Source organism: Sus scrofa, chromosome 13 (genome assembly GCF_054392235.1).
Source record: "Sus scrofa isolate SSC_HxYL_T2T_F1_AM1 chromosome 13, Sscrofa_HxYL_maternal_Yorkshire_Landrace_v2.0, whole genome shotgun sequence".
NCBI classification, from domain to species: domain Eukaryota; kingdom Metazoa; phylum Chordata; class Mammalia; order Artiodactyla; family Suidae; genus Sus; species Sus scrofa.
The window spans coordinates 168,836,034-168,851,069 of record NC_139395.1 but is presented as its reverse complement, the minus strand read 5'-3'; the positions used below and the strand labels follow the sequence as shown (position 1 = coordinate 168,851,069).

The 15,036-nt window shown below is 36.3% G+C and overlaps 1 long non-coding RNA gene across 1 annotated transcript in view; it reads right to left on the bottom strand.

The window, feature by feature from the left end:
* LOC102159520 (uncharacterized) overlaps positions 1-15,036 on the bottom strand; it is a 150,855-nt gene that overhangs the window by 83,576 nt on the left and 52,243 nt on the right. Inside the window, exon 4 of the long non-coding RNA XR_014824914.1 lies at positions 12,916-12,990. This is a non-coding gene — a long non-coding RNA (uncharacterized LOC102159520). The remainder of the gene's footprint in view (positions 1-12,915; positions 12,991-15,036) is intronic.

Below are 15,036 nucleotides of genomic sequence, written 5' to 3'. Positions count from 1 at the left end.
TAGCTCTGATTAGACTCCTAGCCTGGGAACCTCCATATGCCATGGGAGTGACCCTAGAAAAGGCAAAAAGACAAAAAAAAATTAAAAAGATAAAGATGTACTACTATAATGCTAATTGCTGTTTCCATAGTAAGAAATCCACACACAAAATGAGTAAGTAAGTAACCGATTTACTAAATGATGCAATTCCTTAGGGAAAAAAGAGGAAAGACTAGAGATTATAAGAGCAAACAGGAAAATAAATAAAATGATCACACCAAAACATGTTACACCGAGCAACTGAATTTCAAGAATAGAAAAAAATGTTTTTTACATGTGAAGGTGGGGTTCTGATTTCTGCTTGGAGGAGAAGGAAGGATAATAACAGTTGCAAAGATACAGGATCCTGCAGGAATAGACTCTATGTAAACATTTGCTTATCTGAGCAGACACAGCCCAACACCAGTTAGAATTCAGCCGGAACAGTCAAGAAATTAGTGGAGTGAATGTGGGCTACTAAGGAATTATGGGAGCCCATCAGGCTGCAGATGTAGGAGTTTGCATTCTCTTGCTGACTTTTGCTCAATGCGCTCCACTTGTTGAGACTCCTGAGAAGATTTTCCTTATAATGTAGGCATAAAGGGCAGTACAAATCTCTACTGAGACCCTTCTAGCCATCATGCATGTGGAACAAAAGAATTCATTTGTAGGGGAAGGGGGACAAAATCTGTCATTTGTAGTGCACTGGCAGAGACCCTGCAACTAAGGGAAAGAAAGAGGGAAAAAATCTGGGGGGAGGAGGAGAAATGCATCCTGTACCAAGAATGACAGCTGGGATAAGGACAAGAGCACTAAAAAGGCCATAGCACTAATACCCAGGGATACAGTGCCTGCCTACAATAAAGGTTAAATCAGAATAATAAATGCAACTTCCCACCACCACCAGACTAATAATGATAGAATATTGCACCAAGAGCATGAAGATGACCTCCCTGGAGGTGCTGTGCGAAAAAAAACATGACCCAGAGCTGAGGGAGGAGCAAGCACTGAGAGGAACTCTCTGTCATATCAGCCCCCAACCTACCATAAGCAATCACTTGGGGGATTTGCTGCCTATTGAGGATAAACTAGGAAACCATAAACTTCCAACCCAGCCCAATGCCAGACCAGATCAGGTCAAACACCCACTCTAAAGCCCTCACAGAAAGAGAGGTATATCCATTTCTGGAGATAAAAACTATTTAGCTCAATCTCTACTGTTCTACATAGAGGCCAAGGACAAATAATTACTAGATATATGAATAAGCAAGACAATATATCCCTTGACCCAAAAGTATCAATACAACGAGATTTAGATAAGATACCAGAGTTGGAACCCTCAGATAGGGAATATAAAATAACTATGATTAATATTTTAAAGGCCCTAATAGACAAAAAATATATAGCAAGTAAGATGGAGAATGCCTTTAAATACATACCAAGACAGCAAAAAAGAATATTACCTACCCGGAAAAAAAAAAAAGAAGAAAAGAGAAAACAAAGTCAGGTTGCTGACATCCACACTCACATTCAAAACCAGAGCAGAATGTACTGATAGAAGCAAAGTCCTAAGGACAGAAGCTGTGAGCCACTATACCCACACAAGGTAGCATTCAGTATTAAACGCCACAAAGTCATTATCAAACATGAAAAATATTCCAGGAATATGCTACTCATAGTCCTTGTTGGGAGAAAACAAAAGAACTCAGACAGTTCAGATTTGAACTAATATACACACCTGAGAAACAGAGATATCAAGAGTTAGATGCGAATACTGAATTCATTCTCAAAAAAAATAGTCAGGTATTCATTCAATAAATACAATTAAGATAACTGTAATTCAGGAGTTCCCGTCGTGGCGCAGTGGTTAACGAATCCGACTAGGAACCATGAGGTTGCGGGTTCGGTCCCTGCCCTTGCTCAGTGGGTTAACGATCCGGCGTTGCCGTGAGCTGTGGTGTAGGTTGCAGACGCGGCTCGGATCTTGCGTTGCTGTGCCTCTGGCATAGGCCGGTGGCTACAGCTCCGATTCAACCCCTAGCCTGGGAACTCCATATGCCGCGAGAGCTGCCCAAGAAATAGCAACAACAACAACAACAAAAGACAAAAAGACAAAAGACAAAAAAAAAAAAAAAAAAAAAAAAAGATAACTGTAATTCAATTAAATGAATATTGAGTGCTTACAATGTTCCCAGCACTACTCTAGATGATGGGGATAGAGTGGGGAAAATAATCAAATAACAGTGTCATGTGCATGAAGGTCACCCATTTAGACATAAAATGACCAAACAACCAAGAGAAATATGGCTGCAAAAAACAGAAGTACCATTTGATCCAGCAATCCCAATCCTGGGCATCTATCCAGAGAAAACCAGAACTCAAAAAGATACAGGTACCCCACTTGTTATTGCAGCATTAGTCACAGTAGCCAAGACATGGAAGCAACTTAAAATGTCCATCGACAGAAGAGATAAAGAAGATGTTGTACATATACACAATGGAATGTTACTCAGCCAAAAAAAGAATGAAATAATGGCATTTGCAGCAACATGGATGGACATAGAAATTATCACGCTAAGTAAAATAAGTCACATAGTGAGACGCAAACAGCATATGCTATCACTTATTTGCGGAATTTTAAAAAAGGATGCAATCAAGTTATTTGCAGAACAGAAATGGACTCGCAGACTTTGAAAAACTTATTGTTACCAAAGGAGATAGGTTGTGGTGGGGCAGGGGGACTGGGAGTTTGAGATGGAAATGTTGTAAAATTGGACAGTGATGATGGTTGTACATCTATAAATATAATAAAATTCACTGAATTTTTTAAAAAGTCAATGTGAATTTTATAATTCTAGAAAATTCAAAACCAATTTTATAAGTGACAAGAACCAGGATATAAGGGTAAGAAAGCTGAGGCGTTTTGAAAGTTCTAAATTCTTCTCTTTCACAGCAGAACTTCAATTATTTAAAATTGCAAAAATGTTGTTTTAAGAAATATAATGACACCAAGTCTTAAGTATTCTTAGAAGTTTTTACTTAAAAGAAAGTTTTTTTAAAAAATCTTTTGTTAAAGATAAATTTATTTGAGATTCACTGGATCCTTTAATTTCACTTCAGTCTCTTTCTCCATTGATTTCAATAAAAGTAAAATTAATGTCCTTTTATTTTTGAAGACATCTATAGCACAATCCAATAGCTGTAAAATTATTTTTGTGTTATTTATTTGGGCTCTGTTTAGAGTAATGTTTGCCTACAGTAATGAGGATTATATCTAAATAGTGGGCTTTGCTCTTTTTTTTCTTAATGTTATTTTGTACTTCTCTGTATTGTTTAAATTCTCTACTGTGAGCATAAATTATTTTGACAAAAACAATATATCAATATTTCTTTCAAAAGCACAAGTTATTACTGGGAGGTGGGAATGTGAGTACTAGTTATTTTCTTCTTTGTAACTTCAAGTTAAATTTTTTTTAATTTTTGATATGATAAAAAAGATTTTTAAATGATAATGATAATTTTTATCATTTTATCAGTGATTTAAAAAAAAAGGAGTAAACGGCAGACTGGTGAAGGAATAAGTCCCTGGGAAAATAGCAGGATACCTACCACCAGCATCCCATGAAGGACCAGGTATGAGCACTCTTTCCGTCCCTTTTCAACACTGAGGGAGATTGTAGTCAGAGACCTTTGAGCAATTCTTTTGCCCATTTTGGAGTTGTGATGGGCAGAAAATCTGTGTGAGGAACAGGGCTGCTGAGTCTGTCTGGTCTGCTCCCAAGAGGTTATGTGTGCAGTATGTATGCCTGCCATACAAACAGTCTATATTGTCTCTATTTGGGTAAGAAGAGCCAGTATTCTAGGTGAACCAGATTAATAGCCAAGCTGCTTTTTAAAAAATCCCTGTAAAGGGAAACACATCACTTGCTTTGAAATATACTTATTTAAAGTATCTAAAATATTCAGAGCGAGCATTTCTGTTCGTATCTGTGTTAATGGCTACATGGTACCCCTCTCAGGAAATGGTTAAAAGGAAACAGGGATTGAGTCCAGGTTCCCTTTCATTGTTTATGTCAACTGATAGCACAAATCCTCTTGAAACCTGTAGCTCATCCTGTTCATTATCTAAAGTGGAACAAAAACTGCCATTAGTGTTCCAAAGGGGGGCTGGGGTAGGAGGGTAGAAGGAAAAGAAGCTTTATATTGTGGAACATTTAGTGCAGGCTGGAAAGCATCTGAAGTAAAGTTTTAAAAGAGAACTGTGTCAAAAATAGGCTGCATATTTTCATAACATAAATTTTCTGGGTGAGATATAGATTTAAAAGAAAGTGGTTCTTGTTACCTTCACGCTGTACCTCATATTCTGAATATATCTGCTGTTGGATTCTGTCTATACATGAATAGCAGCCCTTCAAATTCTCTCTGGCCATAAGAAAATTTCTTTTAAAACAATAGTGAAAGTCATCAATTAGCAATGGAAAAAAAAAAAAAAAATGAAAGCCATTCCCCATCCAGCAGGGATGCCTTTTAATGCTTTCTTGTCAGACCCCTATGGCTCATGCGCTCTGTCAGTTACTTTAGGTCTCAGACATTGAACATTTCTTTCTAAAGGTCATCTCTCCATGACATTTTCCCCCATTTATTTTTAGATGCTCTAACCCTAGTAAGTTTAACTACCTAAAAGCTCAAGAGTGACAACATAGTTTAGTGCTGCTTAAACTAGGGCTAGGTTAAGTACATACTGTCAGGGATATTTTTCACATGATATCTCTGTAGCTTCAACAGCCATCTCAAAAAATCACCTGCTTTCTAGGCATTGAGGTCTGCATGGCATTATGAAAATTAAAGAGTACGATGTAGTCTGACTTTTAAACTGATGGCTGAGGCATAATCTAATATAAACATAATGCATTTCAACCAATAAGGTGTCAACCATAGCACTTGAGGCACAAACTCATGTGTGTCACCGAGTGTGGTGTGCACAGTACACTCTAGACATTTTGGCCACTTCCAAAGTAATCACAGTCTGAGAGACACACACCTGCCAGAGAGTTACCTTTCAAATCACTGTTTGCCTCCCCCTTACAGAGAAGGTGTACTGTACTTCAAACCTTTAAATACATTCTATGGATGTGGGGACTTGTAAACCACACAAAACTGTTTGAGACCAATGAGTGCTGAGAGGTTTAAGCCTGTAAATTCATCCAGGATTTGAGATCAGAGCTAAGGCAAGCTTAAGAAATATGTATCCGATGGTAGCCTGATGCAAAAGAGAAATGGTCAGCTATCATCTCTGTCACAACTTAAGGCAGTAAAAGGATTTCCTCCCTATAGTGATTTTATCAAGTCTGAATAGGGTCAAACAGCTCATTATTAATTCACCTCTTTAGCATCTCAGGGTATGTGGTACACATGTTGTGTGTGTCTATACGTGTATGTGCATGCATGCATGGTTGTGTGTGTATGTGTAGTTGTGTGTGTGTGTATGTTTTTGCATTTAAATTAAGAGATAAAAAGTTTGGAAGGGGCTGGAAATCAGTACATGAAGAACTGCATGTAATTAAATTCAATAGATGTTTTCATGGTAATACACCCATATGTGCATCCTATACAAGACACCATGTGTCATGCTGGAGGGAGTGAGCCCAATGATACATACAATAGATTTTAAGGATCTTATAAAATTTAAAGAAATGCAAATTGAGTTTTTCTCTCTTAGTGAGGAGACTATAAAATAAGAGCTTAAATTTGTATTCAATCAGCACAACTCCTTTAGTTTCTGCCTTGGTTCTATCAATATGTGAATCGAAAAGTGAAACAGAAAAGACAGAAAGAGAAAGAACAAGAAAGGGAAGAAGAAAGAAAGAACCCAAGAAGAGATATTACAATTGGAGAGATATTAACAGATAAGACATAAGAAAACATCTGAAAAGGGAGAAGTAATATATGAGAAAGTCAAAGGGAAAAAGGACAAAAAGGGGCAGACAAAGGAGAAGGAAAAATTGAATGATAGGAAAGACAAATGAGGAGAAGAGAGCCCACAAGAAAGAAGGAAAAAAGTGTATTAAATACTTTTTAAAAAACAGGAAGAAAGGAAAGATTGAATTCAAGAGACTGGGGTAGAGGAATCTAGAAAAGCACAGTAGGTTCTGAAGCATCAGGTGAGGGTACACTGCTCTCCTCCTTCCCTGCTGCTCTTCTGTGGATGGATGGTCCCTGTCAAGTCCTGGCTGAGCTCTGCTCAGAGCCCACAAGATTCCCTCTGAGTTGACAGCCACAGCAGCCCAGGGAAAAGAAACTTTCTGTGAGTTACCAAAGATTTGGCCAATGAGATTACACTTTAGAGACTACCCTCTACCCCCACCCCCACCCCACAAAAGCAAAAAAAATAAAAAGGGACCTAAATTCAGTAGAGATTTCCTACTCAAATTCAGGAAAGATGTTCAGAAGATTCTTTGAAACTCCACTAATTCAGGGTATCTCAGCTGCGGCACAATTAACCTTTCAAACAGGATAATTCTTTATTGTGGTGTAGTTCTCTGTGCTACAGATTTAGGATTTTAGCAGAATCTTGAGTCTCTACCCACTAGATGCCAGTTAGCAGCCCTCGGTCGTTACAATCCAAACTGTTTCCAGACACTGGCAATAGTTCTGGGAAGAGAGGTGTGAAATTACCCCGTGGAGCACCACTGCCCTAGGGCATTAACATCAGAGAGATTACAAGAGAGCAAAGAGTAGGAAATAGGTGCAAGGGGCAAAGACACCAAGAAATTTGGTTCCAATGTCTCCTTATTTATCTTCATAAAACCATAATGTTAATGTAGCTGTATCTACTCCTAGGACACCCTAGGACTTCTAACCTAGCTTGGGTTTAGGCAGAGTCCCCGGAGCACCCAATTCCATCAGTTCAGTTGACTGGCTCAACTCTGGATTGAGGATGTTGGCCACAGAATCAGACTGGGCTAACTCTCACACTGAATGATTAATGCTTTAGAGTCAGATTAACCGTGGGACAGCAGGGGAGCACAATTTTCTGGCACAGAATCCTCCACTAGAGTGCCATTTTCCTCTTTCACATCTTCTATTTGAAAACCCTCAGAGAACATTAAAAACCATGTTTTAACAGAGTGCCTGGCTTTGCCTGACTGCAATTAGGACGCACAATTTCTAAATCACTCCCCTGGATATCAGCATAGGCTATTGAAACACAAGCCAGGCAGGAGGCAGGCTAGGTTCTGAGAATTCAAGCTGACTCCAATAAGAAGCTGCAACTCCCAGCAATCCTTGAACTTTACCACTGCCATTGCCAAGTTGTTTAGCTCTATTTTAATTAGATAGCACTATGATGAGACATACCCGGCAGGGCACTGTTATGTGATCTTTTCATAAGTAATTGCTGTGCTTATGCCAGCTTTACATCAGCCTTTATCTCATCCTTTTATTGTACATAAATCTGTCTTTTAGTGCAACTTTTTATAATCTAACTACCAAGATAATCCTGTTGATATTTATTGAGGGAAACAAAACTAATAGCATTTATATAGGATAGAAAGTTCCTACTGTATCCAAAAGGCTCAAAATGAAAAGGAAAACCTCTTTTTTCTCATACTCCCTCATCCTTTTCCTCAGGAGCAATTGTCCTTTATAGTTTCCAACAATATTGGACATTGCTATACTCAAATACATGTGTACATTCAATTACAGTTTTACATATGAAGATTTCATGTTGAGCATCCTTTTCTCTATACTTACTAAAATCTATTTTAGAGGTCTTTCCATCTATGTATATAGTGACCTAACTCAATATTTTTGAGGACTATTTTGTGTGAAACTGTATGGATATATAACTTCATCCATCTGTACCCTATTAAAAGAAACTTTGTTTTTTATTGCTGCTGGTGGTGTTAATATTACACACAAAGCAACAATGAGTATCTTTGGGAATAAATCTCAGTGAACTTCTGCAAGTATATGCATAGTTAACTTCTTTTCTAATGACTTCAGAAGTACATCATCACTAGACTTTCTCCTGGAATCATTCATTCTGAGAAAAATTCCCAAAATTTCTTTCATTTCCTGGTCAACATATACCTATAGAATAGGATTATTTTCATCAATTTGGATCAGCAGAGATTTATACTCTGGAAATTTTATATTCTTGTATTTGGATTTATATGTTAATGTCTTAGAGTTCCCACCATGACTCAGCAGTAATGAACCTGACTAGTATCTATGAGGACACATGTTTGATCCTTGGCCTTGCTCAGTGGGCTAAGGATCCGGCATCACCATGAGCTGTGGTGGAGGTCACAGATGCAGCTCAAATGCCCCATTGCTATGGCTGTGGCATAGACCGGCAGCTGCAGCTCCAACTGAACCCCTAGCCTGGGAACTTCCATATGCCACAAGTGCAGCCCTAAAAAGTTAAAAATAAAAAAGGGGGCATGTTAATGTCTCTGCTATAATCTGAACATGTAGGATGAAAGTTGATTAGTAGACTAATTGTACACAATTTTAAAATGCTTTTCTAAGAAACATACCATACTAATAATTGCAAGTATATTCAGGTAAAAATATCACAAAGTTTCATTATTTACATGGGCGTTTTCCTCAATATTTTAAAAGAATTTTTAAATATATTATTAAATATACTTAAATATTTAAGTATATTATTCAGTATACTTAACTCCTCAGACATTGCTAGTAAGAATGTAAAATGTTACAGCAGATTTGGCAGTTTCCTCAAAAATTTAAACACAGAATTAGCATATGACCTAGCAATTCCACACCTAGGTATATACCCAAGAGAACTAAAAACATGTTTATACGAAAGCATATGCAGGAAATTCCCTAGTGGCCCAGCAGGTTAAGGACCTGGTGTTGTCACTGCTGTGGCTCAGGACACTATTGTGGCACAGGTTTGATCTCTGGCCCTGGAATTTCCACATGCCATGGGTGCAGCCAAAACTAAATTAAAAAGCACATACACAAATGTTCATAATAGCATTTATAATAGCCAAAAAGTGAAAACAACTCAAATGCCTATCAATTGATGAACTGATAAACAAAACTCAGTATATTTATGTAATGGAATGTTATCAAGCCATTTAAAGGGATAAAATGCTGATATATACCACAACACAGATGAATATTAAAAACATTATAGTGACAGAAGTCAGAAACCATAGGCCACATATTATGTGTTTTTATTTATATGAAACATCCAGAACAGGCACATCTACAGGGAAAGAAAGTAGATTAGTGGTTGCTGGGGCTTAGATAAAAGCAGGAATAGAGTGACTGGTAATGTGTATAGAGGACTTTCTTTAGGGGTGAAACAATGTTCCAGCAATGGATAGTGATGATTACACAATTTTGCCAATATATCAAAAACCACTTCATTATACAGTTTAAAAGAATAGAATTTACAGTACATGAAATATAACTTAAGATGTTATTAAAATGTGTAAATTACATACAATTTCTACATAAATAAGCATGTATTTTTGCATATAAATGTGAATAAGAACAAGTTTTCAAATCTCTACCTAGTTGGGCCTAGACTGATCGAGAGAGAAAAGTGATGTTGGCCTTGATTACAGTAGAGGCCAGCCTGCTTTCCAGGACCCAGACACTTTTTCACTATGTGATGGATATCTCTAAGCTCTCTGTCTACAGTAATCATATTTTGTGAACCAAGACTCAGACACCTGATGCAATTGGTACAGAGTACTTATAATCAGATTTATACCAGAACGTTCTGGGAAGCTGAGAAGTGAAATTTTGACACAGACATGGAAGTATTTCTGAAAGCTAATCTTATATTAGAAGTTAGTAAGAAGAAATAACACTTCAAACCAGCAGTAAAGTATTTCTTATTTAATGTCTATTTGAAAATTCTAATTATCTCTTTCACTTAAAGGGTTAATTGAGATAGCAAAGTGTTAAAAGTTGCCCAAGGCACAGTAGTCAACCAAAAAGAATAGGTTAAAATTCAAGACTAAAGTATATTATCCTTGGTATGTTATTCTAGAAGGAACACTAAAGATTCCTTAACTTTTATCATGAAAGTCTTTGTTCGACAATCACCTGATTTACATAAAATCAAATTTGGAAACTAAAAAGAAAGGGATAATTATATGCAATTACTTTGCCTTAGAATGTGGTTCCCATTACTAAATAGACTTAGATTTCTTTTTTCTTCCCCAATTATCACCACCTGATAAGAAAAAGACGTCCTTATATTAACATTCTTGTGTAACCACATTTATCACTGGGGGATAAAGGAATAATCTACTTTCATGACTCACGGCTGATGATGAGGCTTTGGTATGCTGCATGTTGATAGAAAATAAAAGTCAATTCATTTACCATTCCAGGTATATGCACCGATTTGGATCAGGGAGTGTCTTTGTCAGATTGAATACTTGTTTCTAAAGGTTTTGCTCTTTCTGGCTACAGGATTATATAAACACAAGTGGGTTCTTGCCTTATACTTCACAGTCTTGCATTTTTCCAGACCAGGAAAAATTATCCTAGTCATAGGGAAAAAAAAAAAAAAAACCTACCATATTCTTTATGGAAATCTGAAGAACAAAAGAAAGAAAGAAATCAATGATAAGAGCCTGAAATAGCAAGTTGAGCATTATTACCGCTAGAAAAGGAAATTTATTTATTTTTAAAATTTTTATTTTTATTTATTTATTTTTTTGTTTTTATTTTTAGGGCTGCACCCATGGCTTATGGAGGTTCCTAGGCTAGGGGTCAAATCAGAGCTACAGCTGCTGGCCTATGCCACAGCCACAGCAACGCAGGATCAGAGCTATGTCTTCAACCTACACCACATCTCACAGCAACACCAGATCCTTAACCCACTGAGTGCGGCCAGGAATCGAACTCACAACCCATGGTTCCTAATCAGATTCATTTCTGCTGTGCCACAAATGGGAACTACATAAAAGGAAATTCAAACATAAATTGAAAAGCAAGATATTGTCAACTAAAGACTACATACACACATACATAATTTTAGAAATTTTTTTTCTTTTTTCTTCTTTCAAGAAAAAACACCTATTACCTAGAAAAAAATACCTAGTACCTATTATTTAGAACACTAGATTTATAAATAGGATACATATATGTATATATACAATAACATATATAAATACACACATACATACACACACACACAATACATATATAGTTGTGAGGTGATGTACATAGCTGTGAGTTTATTCACCAGGGGAATAGAGTATGACCAATATTCTATATTATGTTATCAAAAGATTATCTCCCTACCTATAAACCAATATAACTCATATACCCTATAATTTATATGAAAACTAAAATAATTTTCATTTGCATTTCAGTAGGTTGTCAATTACCTATTCTTTTTAGAAAGTGGGAAACTATACTTATACTGAGTTCGCTGAATTCAAAAATCCACCATCACATTTTAAGCCTTAATTCCTACCAAAACTGTAATGTTTAAAATCTGAAAAGTGAACATCAAGTCCATAATAAAGTCAGGAGAGTAACACTCATTTAAATCATTTAAAATCACTTAATCTGCTCATAGAAAAATTCACTCCTTATAATTAAGGAAACCAGATTGAATTTAACAGCTTGATTTTCCCAGTCATAAGGAAGTAATTAAAAAGGAAAAAGTAAATAATGGAAAAACAAAATTAGACTTTTGAAGCTTTTTCTCCTTATTAAGTGAGACAAAAGAATATTTTCCCTAATCCTGGACATTTTTGTGCATTTGTAAGGATGAAATAATTCCCTAGAATAATCCTGGTCCCAGATCCAGATCCAGATCAAGAAGGAGAAGAGAAGTGAATTCTACAGGCTCTAACCACTTTGACTGTGACAAGAACTTTATCCAAGAAAAGAATGAAGGATTTCATCCTATAAACTGTTCCACAGTTGAAGCAGGACTTCCATTTATTTATTTATTTATTTATTTATTTATTTATTTGTCTTTTAGGGCCGCACCTGCGGGATATGGACGTTCTCAGGCTAGGGGTCTAATTACAGCTGTAGCCACTGGCCTACGCCAGAGCCACAGCAACTTGGGATCCGAGAAGCGTTTTGAGACCTACACCACAGCTCATGGCAACGCCAGATCCTTAACCCTCTGAGCGAGGCCAGGGATCGAACCTGCAAGCTCATGGCTCCTAGTCAGATTCGTTAACCACTGACGGGAACTCCTGAAGCAGGACTTCTAATCTGGCTGAATTACAGCTACCAAAATACCTATAAAAAAGTTTTTTCCATTTGCACTAGTCTCAAATTTATAAATATATAAATATTCATATTTATATACAACCTATGTGTGTGTTCATATAAAATATGTAAATTCAAAACAAATAGACTGAAACAACGCATGCCTGGGAAATCAGAGGCATCTTTCTGTTTGTTATTATTATTACCAGTATAAAATTTTGCTACTAAATTATTTTGTTCACATGAGATCACAGTCAGAAGGAAACAATATTGAAGCTGACATATAAGAACAAATTAACATAGCTTTGAAAGTTAGCACAAGCCTACTGTTGCAAGGACAGAAACATTAGAAAATTAGTGACAATAGAATTTTTATAAATTGGAAAATGCATAGATACTTTGTCCTTTTCAGCTTCTTTAGTAATGCTAGTTTCATCATTGCTAAAACTCTAGACATTGTGGTACTATCTGCTGAGAAAAATTAGTTAAGGTCTATCAGCACCTGTAAAATAGTTTATCTTGAGAAAAAAATAATAATGACCAATAAAATTTGTAAAGTACTTCATTTTGCAAAGCAGTTCCATCGTGTGTTCTTTCTTTTGATTTTTATACAAGGCAGATTATTTCTAACCACAGATTTAGCAAAAAACAGTGAGTAATATGATTTACCTGAGGTCACACAGCTATAATAATGGTTCTATTCATGATTTCAATCCAGAGCTTTTCATTCCAAATGGCTTGATGCTAAGAGCATAGGGAAAAATTACACTGTTTTAAACTTTAGTTTTTATCTTAAATAATTACACACATAACACCGAATTGATCACCTTATACAACAGACACCATTGATTGGTTAGATATGGTTACTAACCAATTATTTGAACTGACTTTTAAATTCAGACCCAAACTGAAATTCTTTTATGTCTGCAGATGTAGCCTGAATAACTATCCCTGAATTCCCAGTAAATGTAATACAATCATCTCACAAACTTAGGCTGAAGAAGTTGGTTTTCTTTTTTGTTGGGTGGGGAGTAGTTATCTGCTTTTTTAATGAAATCAAATTTCATATAATCTTTAAAAAAAGAGGATAACGTCTGCAAGAATAGAGATGGTAGAGAATTTGGAGACATCTGAGATAATAAGGCAGTCTACACTGTCATTCCAATTTGGCTACTGAGTTCATTTATCCTGGACCCTTGGTTTCATTTTTCTATGGGACCATTTCCCTAAGGTGAAACCCAAGCATATCATACCCTTTAACAACTGGGAACATTATGAATAATGAATGAGAGGAGAGAAGCACTTAACTGAGTGCTATGTAAGTAACACTGTTTTAATAGAAGAAAATGTTTTCATGGGAATTGAGTATGATTACTTTTTAGCACCATGTGGAGACTCCCATGTTAGTTAAAAAGAATAACCTAATTTTTAAAAAATGAAATAAGATTTGCTTTAGATCAAGACAGACTCATAGTATAGGGAAAGCTCTAGAATATCACAACACAGTCAAAAATAACTAAAAGTCACAAACTCATCTACATTCAAATCTGAGGTAAAATGTAAGAACATTAATAATATTAAGATAGAAATATGACAAGATACATCTTCAGTGTATGTAATGGACTTCTTTTTTTAAGATACAAAAAGAGAAACTGTCATCCATACAATATATACTGAGAAATTTTTGACAGAAAGGGGGGAAAATAATAGTTATTAATACAGTTAACTAAAGAATGAGTTCAGGAAATTGACTTCTTAGTGTGCTTAGCTCAAGGCACTTTCTAATCAACGAATATAGGACTAATTCAAAGAATTCAACTTTAGAAATAGAGACATTTTTGAGGGACAGCTAATTTTTTATGGGTCAAAGGTCCATTGAAGTTTCTTTGAATTGATTCTTTTTTTTTTTTTTTTTTTGGTCTTTTTAGGGCCACATCCACAGCATATGGAAGTTCCCAGGCTAGGGGTTGAGTCAGAGCTATAGCCACTGGCCTACACCACAGTCACACCAACACGGGATCTGAGCCACATTTGAGACCTACACCACAGCTCACCACAATGCTGGATCCTTAAACCACTGAGCAAGGCCAGGGATCAAACCTGTGTCCTCATTAATGCTAGTCAGATTCGTTTCCACTGAGCCATGACACGAATTCCCTGAATTGATCCTTAATGTATATAATTAGTTGTACATTATTTTAAGGGACACATGACACCTGGTGAACCTATTGGAGGATCCACTAAAAATCCAGCTCCTTTTTTCTAATGCTTGTATTCATCCTCCACATACTTCGTAAAGAATGGCTTGACAAGGGCCTAAGGGAGAAGGGCAATGTTGGGCCAGAAAGATTAATAAGGCATAAAGTGTTAGAAGCACATGTGGATTTGGAATATTAATAATTAAATAGCAGTCTTCCAAGTCACTTTTGCCTGGGGGATATCTAATGATGTTAAACACAAAGTATCAAGGCACTATGCAAATAGAGAAGCTGCTTTCAAGGCAGACCCATTGCTACTAAAGGGACTTTTTTAATCATCTTTATTCATGGCACATATACATACCTACCCACAAACTTTTTGAATCCAGAACAGGAAAGAAGCCATCCCCAAGCATTTAGATACAGACCACTCATCTTTGAGTGTTAGAGCTATAATGTCACACAGCTATTGCTAAGTTAATTAAAGACTAAAAGATATCGGTTTCAGTAACAAGGGTCCTAAAATTAGAAGACAAGTCTCCACAGAGAAGAGAATAAGCCAAAAGAGAATCTAGACAAGATCATTAGGGTT